The sequence below is a fragment of the Sabethes cyaneus genome, chromosome 2 (genome assembly GCF_943734655.1).
Source record: "Sabethes cyaneus chromosome 2, idSabCyanKW18_F2, whole genome shotgun sequence".
NCBI classification, from domain to species: Eukaryota; Metazoa; Arthropoda; class Insecta; order Diptera; family Culicidae; genus Sabethes; species Sabethes cyaneus.
Window position 1 is genome coordinate 124523635 of NC_071354.1, and position 19173 is coordinate 124542807.

The window sequence follows — 19173 nt, forward strand, 5'->3', positions numbered from 1 at the left end:
TCGACCAGTTTTTAAACTTTTTATAGTAAATTTCTTTTTCTAGCTTGATGTGCATCTTACCACCTACTCACCAATAATTTTTTTAATTCATTTATTCCCAGAAATAAGCAATTTACAGCAATTTGATTTTTACTCTGCAGAGCAAAATAATTTTGTTCTCAGTTTTCTGGCATTTTTCAAGTTTCGCACGAAATATCTCCTTCAAATTAATGTAATAAATATATGCTCCTTCAAATAAATGTAATAAGCATAGTAGATTTATAACGATTTTCCTCAAGCCCGCCAATCGGCAGGGTTGGGAACTAGAGGGATAATGCATAGAAAAGAAAATTTGCAAAACAGTTAGCTAACTAGTGACTCCGGCAACCGATTCATGCAAAGCTGATGTGTTAAAATGCATTATTATCGCCGCACAGTGGGGCAGATTGACCCGGCGCTCGGACAAAACCTCATAACTTCTTTGATATGCTTTGTCTTCAACAATATTGTTCGTTACAAAATTTCGCATCTTTTTGTAAACTTTAAGTAGATGTATTTTTATTTCTATAGATGGCGTTGAAGTTCAACTTTTTAAATAATGACTTTAGAAACTTTCTGTCCTCAGAAAAGTTGTTCATCCTGTAAAGTTACGTAACTTACAGCCAGACGGAATCCCAAACATGGCCATTGAAGCGGCTATGCTAAAGGCTCCCGAGTTATTCGGGGCAGTAATGAGTAGATGCCTAGAAGCTGGCCACTTCCCGGACAGATGGAAGCGACAGAACCTCGTGCTATTGCCGAAGCCGGGAAAACCTCCGGGTGTCCCCCGTCATATAGGCCGATCTGTCTGCTCGATTCAGCCGGCAAAGTGCTCGAGAGGGCTATCCAGTACACGGAGGGTACAAACGGTCTGTCAAGGAACCATCTGGATGCCATCTTGTCTGTCACTAAGACAGCCGAGGTGCCAATCCAGCGCAAGAGGACAGGTATCCGCTATTGCGCAGTTGTCATGCTTGACGTGTGAAATGCGTTTAATAGCGCTAGCTGGGACTCCATAGCCAACTCGCTTCGGAAAGTCCAAGTGCCGGTGTCGCTGTATAGGATTCTGGAAAATTATTTCCAGAATCGTGTGCTATGCTACAACACGGAGGAGGGTCAGAAGTGCGTTCCAATCACCACAGGGGTTCCGCAAGGTTCCATACTGGGCCCAGTGTTGTGGAACGTCATGTATGACGAGGTGTTGAAGCTAAAGTTCCCGGTCCCCCGATAGTCGGCTTTGCGGACGACATCACCTTTTCATTACTTTCCCCTCCCGTCCCTCCATCAATTGTAAAAACCATCGTTTCAAAAAATATTAATATTAATGCCTGACCGCATTTCAAGGTCAAAGACTAAAACACGAATTTATTTACACGAGGTCATTTTTATAGGTATAGATTTCGAAAGATTAACATTTTGACCATATGTGTTTGAAGCCGTTTGGATGAATTCCAAAAATGGACAAAGTTTAATCAAACTGAACCTAGATCAGCCTTTGAAAATTTACTATGATGTTCAACCTGAACGAGCCGGAACCCGGAATTTCATTTTTATTCTCATGTCGATCACTAGTGAAACCCTACGTATGCGTATTCTAATGAAAGACCCTCAGCTTCAAAATTCTGATTTAGTCTAACAATTTAGTCAGGGGCCATCCAGATACCACGTGGACAGAAAAATGCAAATTTTCAACCCCCCCGTCCCCCTCCGTGGACAAGCGTGGACATTCGCTCAACCCCCACCCCCCACCCCTGTTTGTCCACGTGGACATTCTTTTTCTTATCTCAAATTTAACAAAACAGAAATGCATTGTTCTAAATTTTGTTTTCAACTTGATTTATGAAGTATTTATCAAAAAAGCTTACGTGAAAGGACGCACCAGTCTAAAGGCCGCGACACAATGCATACGGCTTTTTAGTCGTTGCGGAAATTTGAGTTTTTCCATGGATTTTCCGTCAACTTTTCGCAGCGTATTAAAATCCGTATGCAAGGTGACCTTAATTCTTATGATCTTGTCTACTGCAAATTATTATGGACTGCAAGAAAACTGATAGCTTGACTTTCGCTTAACGATTCTTCTCTGTCCAGGGTATCTTTGTCTAGAGCAGGGCCTTAAATTATCACCGAATTTCAAACGAAACAGAAAATCTTTTTCTCAGCATACATTGTTTTTTATGCCTCTGAGTTTCGTATGTACAGCTGCACATTTTCATCATAGTATACAAGTTCAATATATCGTGAAAATAGAATAGGAGAAAGTGATTTTCAAATCCAGAAGGTGATATTCACTTCAGGTAAAAACAATTTTAAATGCAGTTAATGAAAAGAAAAATCTTATGTCCAACAGCTGAACGCAATAGATGCTAAATTTTTTTTATTGATTTTCACTGCTCAAACGTGAATATCAGTTTGTTACAATATCACAGGGCGCTGATATTCTATATTCTTTTGCATGAAGTTCATGCTTGCTGCATTTAGTTATTATGTACGTTTGATCAAAGCAAGCAGATTTTCAATGCAAGGTAGACTGATAATCCAGAAGTTTGAACGTTATGCTGATGAATATTAACGGCTGGTAAACGGCTGAATAATGCGTACCGTCGGTGCCTTGTGCACGTGTAGGCATAAAATAGACCCTACAGTGGTTCATAGCCTCTTATTCAGCAACTCCTATTCCTACCGCCTCGTGGTACCAGCCGGGATACGAGCAACTTTGGTGGAGATCGGGTAACCAACCCCGGTGGAAGCCAAGGTCGTATGCTGACAGGAAAGGAGGGCTCTTTCGAGCTTCGTTGGCCCTCCGGCGAAACAGGGGGTTGGTGTAGCAGGCTTTGCAAGCCGTCACCACGAAAAATATTAAAGCATGGAACGAAGAACAAATATATTCTTACTGGAACAATCGGAATAGACCCACGCGACGAAAAAGGACTATGGATTGGAAACTCGGGACGTGGAACTGCCGATCTCTCAACTTCCAAGGGAGCACTCGAGTGCTCTCCGACGTATTGAAGAGCCGCAAGTTCGACGTCGTAGCGCTGCAGGAGGCGTGCTGGAAGAGCTCAACGGTACGTACGTTCAGAGATGGACATACCATCTACCAGAGCTGCGGCAACACACACGAGCTAGGTACAGCTTTCATAGTGATGGGCGAGATGCGGAAACGGGTGATTGGGTGGTGGCCAATCAATCCTCGAATGTGCAGGTTGAGAATCAAGGGCCGATTCTTCAACATAAGCATCATCAACGTGCACAGCCCTCACCTCAGAAGTACCGATGACGACAAGGATGAATTCTACGCGCAGTTGGAGAGTGAATACGACCGCTGCCCAAAACATGATATCAAGATCGTCATCGGGGATTTCAATGCTCAGGTCGGCCAGGAGGAGGAATACAAACCGGTGATTGGAAGGTTCAGTGCACACCAGCGAACCAATGAAATGGGCCTAAGACTTATCGACTTTGCCGCCTCTAAGAATATGGCCGTACGTATTACCTTTTTCCAGCACAGAATCCACCATAAGTACACCTGGAGGTCACCAAATCAGACAGAATCACAGATCGACCACGTTTTGATCGACAGTCGGCACTTCTCAGACATTATCGACGTCAGATCCTATCGAAGCGCTAACGTTGACTCGGACCACTACCTAGTGATGGTTAAGATGCGCCCAAGACTCTCCGTTGTGAACAACATTCGGTACCGACGCCAGCCTCGGTTAGATCTCGCGCGGCTGAAGCAGCCAGACGTCGCCGCAAACTACGCGCATTCACTCGAAGCTGCACTGCCGGAAGAGGACGAGCTGGACGAAGCCCCTCTCGAGGACTGTTGGAACACTATCAAAACAGCCATCAGCAGTGTAGCGGAGAGCTCCATCGGGCATGTGGCCCGGAATCAGCGGAACGATTGGTTTGACGATGAATGTAGGAGGGTGATGGATGAGGAGAACGCTGCGCGGGCGGCCAAGATGCGCAGTGCCACACGTCAGAACGTGGAAAGACACAAACAGAAGAAGATGCAGCGAAACCAAATCTTTCGGGAGAAAAAGCGCAACCTGGAAGAGCAGGAATATGCGGAGTTGGAGCGGCTGCATCGTTCTCAGGAAACGCGGAAGTTCTACCAGAAACTGAACGGATCCCGCAAAGGCTTTGTGCCGCGAGCCGAAATGTGTCGGGATAAAACTGGCAGTATTCTGACGGACGATCGTGAGGTGACGGATAGGTGGAAGCAGCACTTCGACGAACACCTGAATGGCGCCCAGGCGGAAAACCATGGCGGCGGGGAAAGCGATTTCGACGGTGCAGCAAACGGGGAAGAGGTGCCAGCCCCAACGATAGGCGAAGTTAAGGAGGCCATCATGCAGCTAAAGAACAACAAGTCAGCTGGAAAAGATGGCATCGGAGCGGAGCTTATTAAAATGGGACCAGAAAAGCTGGCCGTTTGTCTACACCGACTAATTGTTAGAATTTGGGATACGGAACAGCTACCGGAGGAGTGGAAAGATGGGGTTATCTGCCCGATCTACAAAAAGGGCGACAAGTTGGACTGTGAGAACTATCGAGCGATCACCGTTCTCAATGCCGCTTATAAAGTGCTGTCCCAAATCATTTTCCGCCGTCTATCACCAATTGCGAATAGATTTGTGGGAACTTATCAAGCCGGCTTCGTCGAAGGTCGGTCTACAACGGATCAAATATTTACACTGCGGCAAATCCTCCAAAAGGGCCGTGAATACAGAGTTCCCACGCATCATTTATTCGTTGACTTCAAAGCCGCATATGATACCATCGACCGGAAAGAGCTATGGAAAATCATGGACGAGAACAGCTTCCCCAGGAAGCTCATCAAACTGATTAAATCTACGATGGATGGTACGCAGTGCTGTGTTCGGATTTCGGGTGGATTGTCAAGTTCATTCGAATCACACAGAGGGCTTCGTCAAGGTGATGGTCTTTCATGCCTGCTGTTCAACATAGCGCTACAAGGTGTTATGAACCGAGCGGATATCAACACGCGGGGCACGATATTCAACAAATCTAGTCAATTCGTCTGCTTTGCCGATGACATGGATATTATCGGCAGAACATCTGTGGCGGTGGCTGAACAGTACACCAGACTAAAGCGCGAAGCAGAAAAGATTGGGTTAAAGGTAAATACGTCTAAAACAAAGTACATGCTGGCCAGCGGAACCGAGGCCGAACGACACCGCTTGGGCAGTAGTATATTGATCGACGGCGATGAGTTTGAGGTAGTCGATGAATTTGTCTACCTTGGCTCACTGGTAACGGCGGACAATGATACCAGCCGTGAGATTCGGAGGCGTATTATCAGCGGAAGTCGTGCTTACTATGGGCTCCACAAGCAATTGCGGTCGAGCAGACTAAGTCCCCGTACAAAGTGCACCCTGTACAAGACGCTTATTAGACCGGTTGTTCTCTACGGGCATGAAACATGGACAATGCTCGAGGAGGACCTGCGAGTGCTCGGAGTTTTCGAACGACGAGTGCTAAGAACGATCTTCGGCGGCGTACAGGAGAACGGAGTATGGAGGCGGAGGATGAACCATGAACTCGCACAGCTCTATGGCGAACCCAGTATCCAGAAGGTGGCTAAAGCTGGACGGATGCGATGGGCAGGGCATGTTGCAAGAATGCCGGACAACTACCCTGCAAAGATGGTGTTCGCCTCAAATCCGGTAGGAACAAGACGACCAGGAGCGCAGCGAGCAAGATGGTTAGACCAGGTGGAGCGAGATCTGGCGGAGAGTACTCGGTGTCCGAGGAATTGGAGAGCGGTAGCCCTCAACCGAGTTACATGGAGAAATTTTGTTCAACAGGCTTTGTCTTAGGACGGCAAGCCACCTAAGTAAGTAAGTAAGTAAGATGAATATTAATTAACAGCACTGGTCTAGAGTATCTTTATCCAGAACATCTCAGATTGGCCGTCTACTTCAACACAACACAAGACATTTCCGACGCAATGTGATTCGCAAAATTTTCTGAAGGCGAATGCTTTTGGAAATAGGTTGTCCACGGAAACCCTGTTTTTGGCGAGCCGCATTTGATTTTGAGGCAAAATGCAATCATTTAGTGAAAGCGCGACCTAAGTGATAAATGAGTCACGTGACTAGTGAATATTCATGGATTTTTCCGTTACCTTTATCATTTCCCAAAGAAGGCCAGAGTTGTAAAAAAATAATATATTTTATTTTGTATTGCACAAATGTCATACTAGGCAATCAACAACTGAGTACTAACGCAGGCTTAATCTTTTCAACAAGATTTATGCCAGATACATGTTCTCGTAATGCTCGGTTCATGTGTTTACGTGAACATATGCCTCATCAGAATATAAAATTTTATTTGAACTTAAAAACAATCACTGATCAATGGCTAATGCTAATGTGAATAATTAAGTCTATATTGCTGTTTCTAATTTCTATTGCATGAAAAAAAACTTGTCCACGTGGACATTTTCCGTACCCCCTCCCCCCCTTCCGTGGACAAGCGTGGACATTTTCATACCCCCACCCCCCTCTAAGCTGTCCACGTGGTATATGGATGGCCCCTCATATCTTCGAAATTAGACTTCGAGCAAAGGGTCAATAAAGTCGCAAACCCGAAGTTTTCCTGAATATCAAAAGCTGGCTACAAGTAGGTCGAATAAAAACAGGTCAGGTTCTAAATAATATAACGATGCTGCGATGCTCGTTGAGACATTTGGGCTCAAAAATTTTTATATTCCTGAGGAACAATTATTTCCTCAAATTTTGATAACAAAACGAAATAGCTGCTCAGACAAATCGGACTTTGTGTTCGAAAATACCTTCGGATTATGTTCTAAACTAAAGACCAACTTTTAAGCTTATTGTTTTGCATAGCTAAATGTTTGAAGCGGATTTACACCCATTCATTACATGTGATCTAACAGGCAAAACGGCGCATCGCACAACCAGCAGACTATTTCATTTTTTTTTTCCGAAAGGGCATCTTGCAATTTTTATTTAGCTTGATTCTTTAATTCCGATGTACGTTAATTAAGTTCGAATTAATTTTAATTTTGCACTTAGAAATTTTGCATAAAAAGATGAATTTGAAATAAAAAGGAAAATTAAATTCATTAGGAAATGATAATTCAAGAGTAAACAACCAATTTAGCCAAATAAACACTTGGCCAGTGAAATTAAGGAGATATTTTGCATCTGGAATTTTTAGAAATACACCTGGAAAAACCTGGAAAAGTCAGGGAATTTTATTTTCGCTGGATAATCGACACCCTGTCTTGTGAAATTTTGCAGATATATTCGCCATGTCAAAACCGCTCGTTTGATACCAAAATAATTGTATTTAGATAAATTATCTTAGGTAAAATCATTAAAAATTATTGTTGATTTTGATGTGTTGTACACGATTGCTCATAACTTTCAAATTAAACGTCCAATCAAAAAACCATTCAATAGTGATCTATCCGGCTATATTACCCGCCAAATTAAACTAATAGCGCATAAATCGGTTTGGCCATCTCTGAGAAACAGGCGTTCATTTGAACCTTGTCAAAACAGGTTTTTACCTTTGTTATACTATATAACAAAGGTTTAGGAATTGGTCGAAAAACACGAAAGTGATCCGAGGCCCGGATGGCCGAGTCACATATACCAATCGATAGGGTTCGACAAACTGAGCAATGTCTGTGTATGTGTGTGTATGTATGTATGTATGTATGTGTGAGTGTGAGGCTTTGATTTTCTATCGCCTATTTCTCGAAGATGGCTCAACTGATTTGAGCGCTATTACTTTTGTTTGAAGGGTATTATTACCTAGTATATCACTATTGCATTGTTTCGCGGTCCGGCATTTCGTTTAAAAGTTATAAGCAAAAATGTGAAAATTACGTGACACGATTTTCTCAGAAACCACATAACCGATTTTAACGATCCTGATACCAAGAAAGCTCTTTCTATTGCTAAACTTTTCGCCAAGTTTTATTGAAAACAAACAAGTAGTTTAAAAGTTACCCTTAAAACACCAGTTTTGACAAGGTTCAAATGAACGCCTATTTCTCAGAGATGGCCAAACCGATTTATGTGCTATTACTTTCATTTGGCAGGTAATATAATCGGATAGATCACTATTGATTTGTTTTTTGATTGGACTTTTAATTTGAAAGTTATGAGCAATCGTGTACAACACATCAAAATTAACAATAATTTAGAATGATTTTAACTAAGGTAATGTATCAAGTTTCAATTATTTTAGTATCAAACGAAAGGTTTTGACACTGCGAATGTATCTGCAAAATTTCATAAGAATTGGTTTTGCCGGTCAAAAGATATAAACCCTCGAACACTCGCGCCAACTTTTGTAACACGGTTACTCGCGCGCACAATAGCCCAAAACCAAAAAACGTGCGCACTAGAGTTTTGCCTGGGAAAATTTTGTCTTAGGTTTATCGAACCCTTGGAAGAGTTTCTTGAAATTGAAAGCTCTATCGTCTGGTAGAATTTAAAAGTGAAATAAAAAAATTATTTTTTTTCAGTTTCAATATTACGCATTGATGTGTTCTGCAAAGTTTCAGAGCATATTATTACAAGAAATTTTGCTGAAGACAGCAACCTTCTATCTTTTCAGCGAAGATGGAAAAATTTCATTTATTGTAAACTAGCTGACCCGACAAACTTCGTATTGCCACAAATTAACCTGTGTTGTACATAAATCATGAATCTCGGATGATCTTTGTCACAATCTCGAGTTTTGCAAGTCCCCCAGTGGGCGGCGCTTCCGACGGCGGGTCACCGGCAACACTCGCGACCGTCTCGTCCTGAATGATCTAGTGTTACTATAGATAGTTTTTGTGGTCTTGTATTGACTAATGTTTTATGGAAGAGTTTCGAATTTCTCGAGTTCGATTAGTTTTTGAGTTTCGCAAAAATTTCTGTTTTATTTGTATGAGACTCCATATCCCCCTACCACAGGGGTGAGAGGTCTCTAACTATCGTAAAATAAATTCAAGACTCCAAGATGTGGGAGATACATGCCAAATTTGGTTCCATTTGCTTGATTAGTTCTCAAGTTATAAGGAAATTTGAATTTCATTTGTATGGGAGCTACCCTCTTAAAAGGGGAAGGAGTCGTAATTCACCATAGAAAAAATTTCTGCCATCTAAAAGTCCCACATGCCAAATTTGGTTCCATTTGATTGATTAGTTCTCGAGATAGGAGGAAATTCGCATTTCATTTGTATGGAAGCCCACCCTCTTAAAGGGGAGATGGGCCATAACTCGCTTTCTAAAGAAGAGAGGGGTCTCAATTCACCATAGAAAATATTCTTGCCTACAAAAACACCCACATGATAAATTTGGTTCCATTTGCTTGATTAGTTCTCGAGTTATGAGGAAATTTGTATTTCTTAAAAAGGTAAGGGGTCCTAATTCATCATAGAAAAAATGGTTGCCTCCAAAAACACCCACATGCCAAATATGGTTCCAGTTGCTTGATTAGTTCTCGAATTATGAGGAAATTTGTATTTCATTTGTGTAGAAGCACCCCCTCTTAAAGTTGGGAGGGGTCCTAATTCACCATAGAAAATATTTTTGCCTCCAGAAACCTCCACATGCCAAATTGGATTCTATTTGCTTGATTAGTTCTCGAGTTATGAGGAAATTTGAATTTCATTTGTATAGGAGCCCCCCCCCCTCCTAAAGTAGGTAGGGGTCCTGATTCATCATAGAAAAAATTTTTGTCTCCAATAACACCCACGTGCCAAATTTGGTTCCATTTGCTTGATAAGTTCTCGAATTATGAGGAAATTTGTATTTCGTTTGTATAGGAGCCCCCCCTCTTAAAGTGGGGAGGGGTTCTAATTCACCATAGAAAATATTCATGCCCTAGAAAACTTTCACATGCCAAATTTGGTTCCATTTGCTTGATTAATTCTCGAGTTATGAGGAAATTTGCATTTCATTTGTATAGGAGCCCCCCTTCCTAAAGTGGGGAGGGGTCCCAATTCATTATAGAAAAAAAATTTGTCTCCAAAAACACCCACGTGCCAAATTTTGTTCCATTTGCTTGATTAGTTCTCGAGTTATGAGAAAATTTGTATTTCGTTTGGATAGGAGCCCCCCCTCTTAAAGTGGGGAGGGGTCCTTATTTACCATAGAAAATATTCTTGCCCTCGAAAACTTTCACATGCCAAATTTTGTTCCATTTGCTTGATTAGTTCTTCAGTTATGAGGAAATTTGTATTTCATGTGCATAGGATCCCCCCCTCCTAAAACGGGGAGGGGTCCCAATTCATCATAGAAAAAATTTTTGTCTCCAAAAACACCCACATGCCAAATTTGGTTTCATTTGCTTAATTACTTCTCGAGTTGAGGAAAATTGTGTTTCTTTGGTACAGGAGCCCCCCCTCTTAAAGTGGGGAGGGGTCCTAATTTACTATAGAAAATATTCTTGCCCTCGAAAACCTTCACATGCTAAATTTGGTTCCATTTGCTTGATTAGTTCTCAAGTTATGAGGAAATTTGTATGGAAGCCCCCCCCCTTTTAAAGAGGAGAGGAGTTATAATTCCCCTTATAAAGAGGGGAGGGGTCTCAATTTACCATAGAATAAATTCTTGTCACCGAAAACACCCACATGCCAAATTTTGTTCTATTTGCTTGATTAGTTGTCGAGTTATGCAGAAATTTGTGTTTCATTTGTATGGGAGCCCCCCCTCTTAGTGGGGGGAGGGGTTTCTAACCATCACTAAAACCTTTCCTGGCCCCAAAAAACCTCTACATGCATATTTTCATGCCGATTGGTTTAGTAGTTTTCGATTCTATAAGGAACATACAGACAGACAGAAATCCTTCTTTATAGGTATAGATGAATTTGTAAAATCAGTTTTTCTATTTTAGCTTTTTTTGTTGTATGACTGGTTCATGTATTACAAAGTTGTACAAATCGTAAAAATACACAACTTTGCTAAATATAGTATAGCTCTATGTTTGCTTGTTTAGGAACTGTAGAACTTTGATTATAAAAGATACCCTAATTTTGACCTCGAATTACTTGACTACCAACAGACGGATACATTTTAAACCTTTTACATTTGCTGATAATTTCGCTGCATACAGACACCATTTTTCCATATGAAGAAACGTGAAAAAGTTCCAGTCGAGATCAATTGCGGACTTCACATGCTGCTTGCTTCTTTTCCACGAATGTCGGCTTATGCTGATCTATTTTCCTAACAATTTAAAGTATTAATGCATTGAATAATCCTGACATTTTGCTCATAACAAGTTTATTGAAGAATATACGTTAGCTAAACCACGAATTGTAACTTTATAACAATATGGCATTAAAAAGATCTTTACTACGCAATGTATATGTTAAAGAATATTATTTCCTCTTACAACTTACTTTTACTTGCCCTTACTCACATTAGTAACCACTTACTCAGCAATTTCTTGAAAAAAGGATCTATCAAAATTTATAAGTGCTCCTATTTTATTCAAATTTCGTGAACTTATTCAATTTCCAAAAATTTTATGTAAACCAACGCACTATGCATCGTTACATTGTTCAATACACCTCGGTTGCGCACAGACGTGCGTGTGCTATCTTGGACAAAGTCAATAGTTTCGACTCGAGGCTCTTCGGACGGAGCTCTTGGTGAGAAGTCCATCCTCCGGAAGATTAAATAGTCAGTAGTGGGATTTATACAAGTTAGATAAAATATCTCAAGAAGCAAAAGTCTGATAATCAATAAACAGAAAGTATTACCGCGAGTGGCCATCTAAATTATATTATCAATAGAACAATAACCTCTACAGTGCAAGAGTGAGCGACTGGGACGAAGCTTTGTTATACAAAAAAAAGTGAGAGAAGAGAACTGTTCTAGTTTGTGATGGCCTCAGGGCCATCGCAATCGGTAAGGGGAGATTTATTCCCCCCTGACCCAGGTGCAACAAAAATGTCATGGTCTAACCAAAGAGAGACGCCGATAGGAACGGTCGATGGAACAATAGCTAACCGCAAGATGCCCGAATGGATGGATCCCATTAACGGAGAATTATCGGTACTGATGATGAAACATGCGGACGATGGAGGGAAGTTACCGGATAATCCATTCATTATTCGTAAATCAATTGAAAATGCTGTAGGTGCAATTGAGGACGCACGGCCAGAGGCTAGAGCAGCAAGCTATATCTTAAAAGTCAGGCAAACTCGACAGATAGAGAAGTTAACGAAGCTGAAACAGCTGATGGATGGTACACCTGTTGTCATCGGATTCCATGGATCGCTCAACGTTCGGAAGTGTAAAGTTACTTGCCCATACGGCCTGCAGCTCACGGACGAAGAACTGTTGGTGGATCTGAAATCCCAACGAGTCATAGAGGTTAAGCGCTTTACTGTACGGGATAAAAATGACAAGAAAAACTTTCTTCCCACGGCTACGATGATGGTAACGCTACAAGGTACAACTATTCCAGAATATCTCTATTTCGGATACGTACGAGCAAAGACACGAACTTACTATCCCAGCCCTCTCCAGTGTACCATGTGCCACAAACTGGGTCACACTAAACGGTTTTGTGATGGTAAAATTACATGCCCGATTTGCTCAAGAGAGCATGCAGAAACAGTGCCTTGTACAGCTGTCCCCCACTGTGTCAATTGTAGTGGGCCGCACAGCGCCAGGTCGAGGGAATGCGACGCGAAAAATAACGAAATACAAGTGATCAAAATTAAAGTTGATGAGGACGTATCTTTTCCGGAAGCCAGAAGACGGTTTGAAGCTCGTAAGGAAACCTTGCATCGCTCAGAACAACAACTGAATCCAGTAATAGCTGACCAACGGAAAAAACTCGAAGATAAGGACCAAGAAATAACCAAGCTTCGCCAACTACTAGAATCCTTGACAAAAGAAGTAGCGCAACTCAAAAAGGAAAAGCAACAAGTTGAATTCTGCGAAATGGAAATCGATTCTCCGGAACTGAAGAACACCAAACGACGTCACAAAAATGGAGACCACAATCCAACTAGGCCAACCAAAGACGGGAGATGTTGATCACCCCTCAAGGAGACAACAAATCCGGCTTCCAAATCATCGCAGACTCCGGGATCAGACGACCGACACGAGGACAAGTATGCTTCAACCAAAATCAATCGCGAGGGAAAACCACAAGAAACCTACGACAGGTATTGCATCTCTCCTCCCCCTGAAGAACCACAGTATACAGGTAAATCGTCATTAGAATAATGCAGAACCTCCAAGTCTATCTGCTATTCCTTATAGACAATTCAAATTCAACCAATCAGTTAATAACAAGATTACTAACACTAGCTTAGCTAGCCATGAAACTAAACCAAATGCAGGTAGACTAACAAACACAAAAACAAGTATTAAAAAGACAGCAATGCAATGGAATATAAGAGGGTACCGTGCTAGACGTTCAGAACTACAATTGCTGGCTAGATTTCATCAGCCTGACGTGATTTGCCTTCAAGAGACCCTTTGCCAACCCAATTGTTTTTCCTTCTCTCCAGACTATAGTTATTATTGCTTTCCTCCAACCCGGGATACTGGTTGGGGAGGGGTGGCCATTGCAGTATTACGTGATCTTCCGCATTCTCGAGTTCCAGTCAAAACTAACTTACAAGCGTTAGCCGTTAGAGTTCAGATCCCAGTAGAACGCACATATGTATCATTATACATCCCTCCTTCCCATGATAACAACATCTTAAAAGACGAATTGAACGAGCTTGTCTCACAGTTGCCAAAGCCGTTCATTATTATGGGGGATATAAATGCTCATTCCGACATATGGGGAGGCCAGATAACTGATGCCGCGTTACACATGGATTGTCCCCAGCAAAATGGATCTTTGAAAAGGCTGATTGGTCCAAGTTTCGTCGTCAAATTGATACTATGATCGACCCAAATGTAGACTACTCTTCTGAAGCCATCTCGGAAATAATATTAAACTCTGCTAAAGCATGCATTCCTCGCTCAACAGGACGGATATATCATAAACGGGTACCTTGGTGGAGCAAAGAGGATGCTAGCACAATTAAGAGTCGCCGAAAAGCTCTTAGGTCTTTGCGTAGGATGGATCCTGACAACTCCAATCGCCAAGAAGCACTGATACGATTCCGAAAAGAACGCAACAATGCTAGAAAAGTGAATGACTTTAGAGGCTAAAGAAAAAAGCTGGAGGGACTTTGTAGAAGTAATTAACGCTAACTCATCCTTATCGGAAATGTGGAAAAGAGTCGCAACTTTACAAGGAAAATACAAATGCCCTAGGTACTTCATCAAAACTAACGATGTAGTCTCAGATAACCCTGTAGTTGTGGCTGAAATGCTAGCAGATCATTTTGAAACAATTTCTGGTTTCCGAAGAGCAATCTGCAGAACATTTGAGGGCTTCTGTCTCCGCTAACTCTCCGGAGTACAATGAAAATATTTCCTTAAGTGAACTGGAGTGGGCGTTTAGTAAATGCACAAGCAAGGGCACCGGATCAGATAGTATTGGATATCCTTTATTGAAAAACTTGCCATTGAGTGGTAAACTAGCTTTACTTAAATGCTATAACCAAGTTTGGAAAACAGGGTTGATTACACCACTTTGGAAGGAGTCCGTGGTTGTACCTATTCCGAAAAGTAACAGAAAGGAGGGAAATCCAGAAGAATACCGTCCAATATCATTAATTAGCTGCGTGGGAAAGGTGTTGGAAAGGATAATCAACCGGAGATTGGTGTGTGAGCTGGAAGAGAGGAATTTGCTGGACCCTCGCCAATATGCCTTCAGAACAGGACTCGGAACTGACGTGTACTTCACCGAATTGGAAGAGTTTCTGGATCAACCCCTAAAACAGAATCACCACTGCGAGATGCTATCTATTGATATATCTAAAGCCTATGATACAGTCAATAGGCAAGCTGTAATAAAATCCTTAGAAAAGATGGATATTTCTGGCCGTTTGTTAAAATTCCTTCAAAACTTTCTCGAGAATCGAACTTTCAAAGTTAGGATTGGATCTGCCGTCTCATCGACTCGCTCAACAACACGTGGAGTGCCGCAAGGGTCAACACTATCAGTAACCCTGTTTTTAATCGCCCTTGATCCGCTATTTAGTTCAATACCGTCCAATGTCCAAGCCTTGGTTTATGCTGACGATATAATAATCGTTGCATATGGTAAACAACGGAAACGCCTAAGAGCTAAAATACAATATGCCGCAGAGCAAGTAGTCGAATGGCTATCATCAGTTGGTTTTAAAATTGCGATACCAAAGTGCCAATTACTACACACTTGTGCAAATCGACGACACCGCGGAGCAGTATTGAATGTTACACTGAATGGAATAATTGTACCTCCGGTAAAACACTTAAAAGTACTAGGTGTAATATTTGATCACAAAATGAATTTCCTCAAACACGCAGGCAACAGAAAGAATTCTGCGCTTGGAGTGATAAACATGCTGAAAGTCATCGGAGGACGAATCCGTAGCTCTCGTGAAACCTTGATTAAATGTGCTAAAGCATTAATTATACCTCGCTTATTGTACGGGTACAGTTTAGTTAGCAGAAAGAAGGATGTAGTAATCCCAATACTTCAACCAGCGTATAACAAGGCATTACGAATAGCATCCGGGGCATTTCCTACTAGTCCTGTTAGGGCAGTATGCTGTGAAGCCGGACAACTCCCGTTCGAATACCTGGCGGAACTGACAGAGGCACGAACCGCAATCAGAATGATGGAAATAGGCCGCACATCTAAAGATCTGATAATGATACATAGAGCGAAATCATCTTTCGAGAGCGTCACAGGTGACACTTTTCCAGAAATTACTCCTCTCTTCAGGTGGGGCCCACAAAAATGGAACTATAAGTCTCCTAAGATTGATTGGTCAATTTCTAGCCAAGTAAAAGCAAGCGATTGCTCAGCCAAAGTCCTTCCGGTCTTTAATAAAGCATTAACGGAATACATGGGGTATCTAAAAATATACACTGATGGATCAAAAGGAGATGGCAAATTAAGCTTCGGAGTATATTCTACGGGATTCACAAAAAATGGCAGACTAAACGATGACTGTTCTGTATTCTCTGCTGAGTTATTGGCTTTAAAAACTGCAATTCTAGAAGCTCCTTCTAAAACTAAATGCGTGATATTTACCGATAGTGCAAGCAGCCTTCGTGCTTTGGAAACTGGTACTTCGAAAGACTCGTGGGTTCAAAGTTGCGAAGAAGCAATTAAAACGAAAGACATAACTCTTGCTTGGGTTCCTGGGCATGCGGGAATCGCGGGAAATAATACTGCAGATAAACTGGCTAAGGAGGGAAGATTTTCCAACTTTGTGAATAATGAACTAACTGGAAGGGATGCAAAACTTTTTATTAAAAAGAAAATTGAGGAAGCTTGGAAGCAAGAATGGAATGCAGCAAATCCCGGCACCCAATTAAATGAAATTAAGAAAGATATAGTTAAATGGATAGATCGTAGGGACACATATGAACAAAGAGCGATGACCAGAACGAGAATAGGACATAGTCGCCTAACACACGAGTACCTTCTTAGCCCATATGCTGATCGCCCCCTCTGTTCAAAATGTAATGAAATTCTTACTCTGAAACACGTATTACTCCAATGTGCAGCATATAACAAAGATAGAGAGAAATATAAAATTTTAGGAACATTGGAAAAAGTTCTGAAAAACGATAAAGAAACTGAAGGCAACGTACTAACATTTATGAAAACCATAGGACTGCTCAAATTATTGTAAAACTTTAAAATTATATAAATTCGTTTGTATTAAATAAAGCTTAGACGCGAATGACCATTAGGGTTAAAGCGTCTTAAAAAAAAAATGCATCGTTAACCAATAGATGAATTATGTTCCGAAGACGTGCCGATTTCTATCTCAAATAGCAAGTAAGACCGTATACCAAAGGTTCTTTTCACACCACTAGGTGGATTAAATCAGGTTTTTAAAGCTAACTTTTCAACTAATTGTTTGTTTTCAATAAAATTTGGTAAAAAGTTTATCAATAGCAAGACCTTTTATTTGGTACTAAGAACGTTGAAATCGATTGTGTGGTTCCGTAGAAAATCGTGTCTCGTAATTTTCACATTTTTGCTTAAAACTTTTAAACGAAAAGTCGAACCACGAAACAATTTAATAGTAATATACTAGGCAATAATAACTTTCAAACAAAAGTAAAAGCGAATGAATCGGTTCAGCCATCTCCGAGAAATAGGCGATAGAATAACCAAGTATCACACACACACACATACATACATACATACATACATACACACAAACAGCCATTGCTCAGTTCGTCGAACCTGATCGATTGGTATATGTGGCTCGGCCCTCCGGGCCTCGGATCAACTTTGTGTTTTTCGACCAATTCCTAAACCTTTGTTATATAGTATAACAAATGTAAAAATATTTGAAATAAAGCAACAAATATGGTGTAAAAGGTACTATGCCCCCTTAACCCTCTCTGTCCCATGGTAACACAGGTGATCCATGACTTGCGACACCAAAATCAGTCGATAAAATTTAAAAGGCTTTTAAATATGGCTGTTTCTATCTTAGAACGTAGTAGAAACATTGTCGTACAAGCTACATAGTTTTGCTTTGCTTTAGTAACTTACAGTATTTTAGATGACGAAAAGTTGTAAATCACCCAAATACTCATGGGAAAGAGAGGGTTAAGCGTGTTTTATGCAAAAATATCGTATTTATTTAATTTAACTAATGTTTATTTGAGCGTCTTAGTAGAATACCTGAAACAATAAAAAAGAAGAAAAACAAAAAGTTATTTATATCCTTTAATTATACTACTGTGTTTTATTGATAAATACGTATTTCGGTCTCGACGTGAGACCTTCATCAGTATCTAACTAACTAAACAGTATCTAAAAACAGTCTAAGTTAGTTAGATACTGATGAAGTTCTCACGTCGAGACCGAAATACGTATTTATCAATAAAACACAGTAGTAGAATTAAAGGATATAAATAACTTTTTGTCTTTCTTCTTTTTTATTGTATTTATTTAATTCAAATTAAAATTGCGGTATATTATGATAAAATTACTACCGAGTCAATTTATCTGACATATTTAGCACTATTTTTCGAATAACTTCATATCCACAAGGTCTTGCACCAACCAGATTACCATCATAATCTAAATGTTGGCAACAGACTGCAAAATACCCGAAAAGAAAATTTTATACAGCGTAATAGAGCAACCACGAATCTTGGCCAGACGCGCATTTCGTTTTTTGGCTCTTCAATTTATAACACTCTACCTGATGAAATCAAACAGATCAGCAACATCAACCTTTTCAAATACAAAGTGAAGCAATTATTTAAGTTAAACATAAATAATTATATAATTTAAGCGCATCAACCTAACCCACGTATATCAGACTTAGTACTAAGATAATCGTTTATCAATTTCTGTTTTTTTGTTAAACCAATAGCTTAGTTTGTTTTCTGTAATTTTGAGACCCTTAAAAGGAAATGAAATAAAATAATTAAATTCCACTGGGTGCTCATCTATTATTATAATTAGTTATAATACCCTTTTCGTTTTCCCCACTGTGCTATGTGGTAAAAAAATCGGTGAGCGAAGGGGCCATCCACGATCCACCCCATCGACATCTCTATATCGAGCTGCAGTGAACGTCAGCGACAGCATGTCCTGGGCTCAAAATTTGACAGCGGGCCCAAACACTTTTAGAGCGGAAACAGATCGCTATAATTTATAACAAAGCACAGTGGTCCAGAAGTGAAAATTAAGTGGAAAGTTTTTTGTGATGCATAATAGCTTCCCACAATGTTCAGCAAAGTTGTTCACCTCAATTAATGTGAAATCAAATCAATTAAAGACAATTAATGTGAAATCAACGGCCAAGTTCCAGTTTGGCTTGTGTTTACTTTGTCGAAAATATATTCTTCTATCTTCTATAAAAAGTTATTATATGTTATGTGTTTACATAACATATAATAACTTTTTATAGAAGATAGAAGAATATTTTTTCGACAAAGTTGCACATAAGGAATATAAAAGTAACTTTGCTAAAGACATAGTAGACGTATTTTTCATAGTTTTTGACTCACAAGTTGTTTTATAAAAAGACCACTCCAAGTTGAA

General features: G+C 40.5%; 1 protein-coding gene across 3 annotated transcripts in view; it reads right to left on the bottom strand.

Moving 5' to 3' along the window:
* The window catches only part of LOC128738215 (cytokine receptor-like), a 357136-nt gene that overhangs the window by 282598 nt on the left and 55365 nt on the right, over nt 1–19173 (bottom strand). The gene's annotated exons all lie outside the window — the stretch shown is intronic.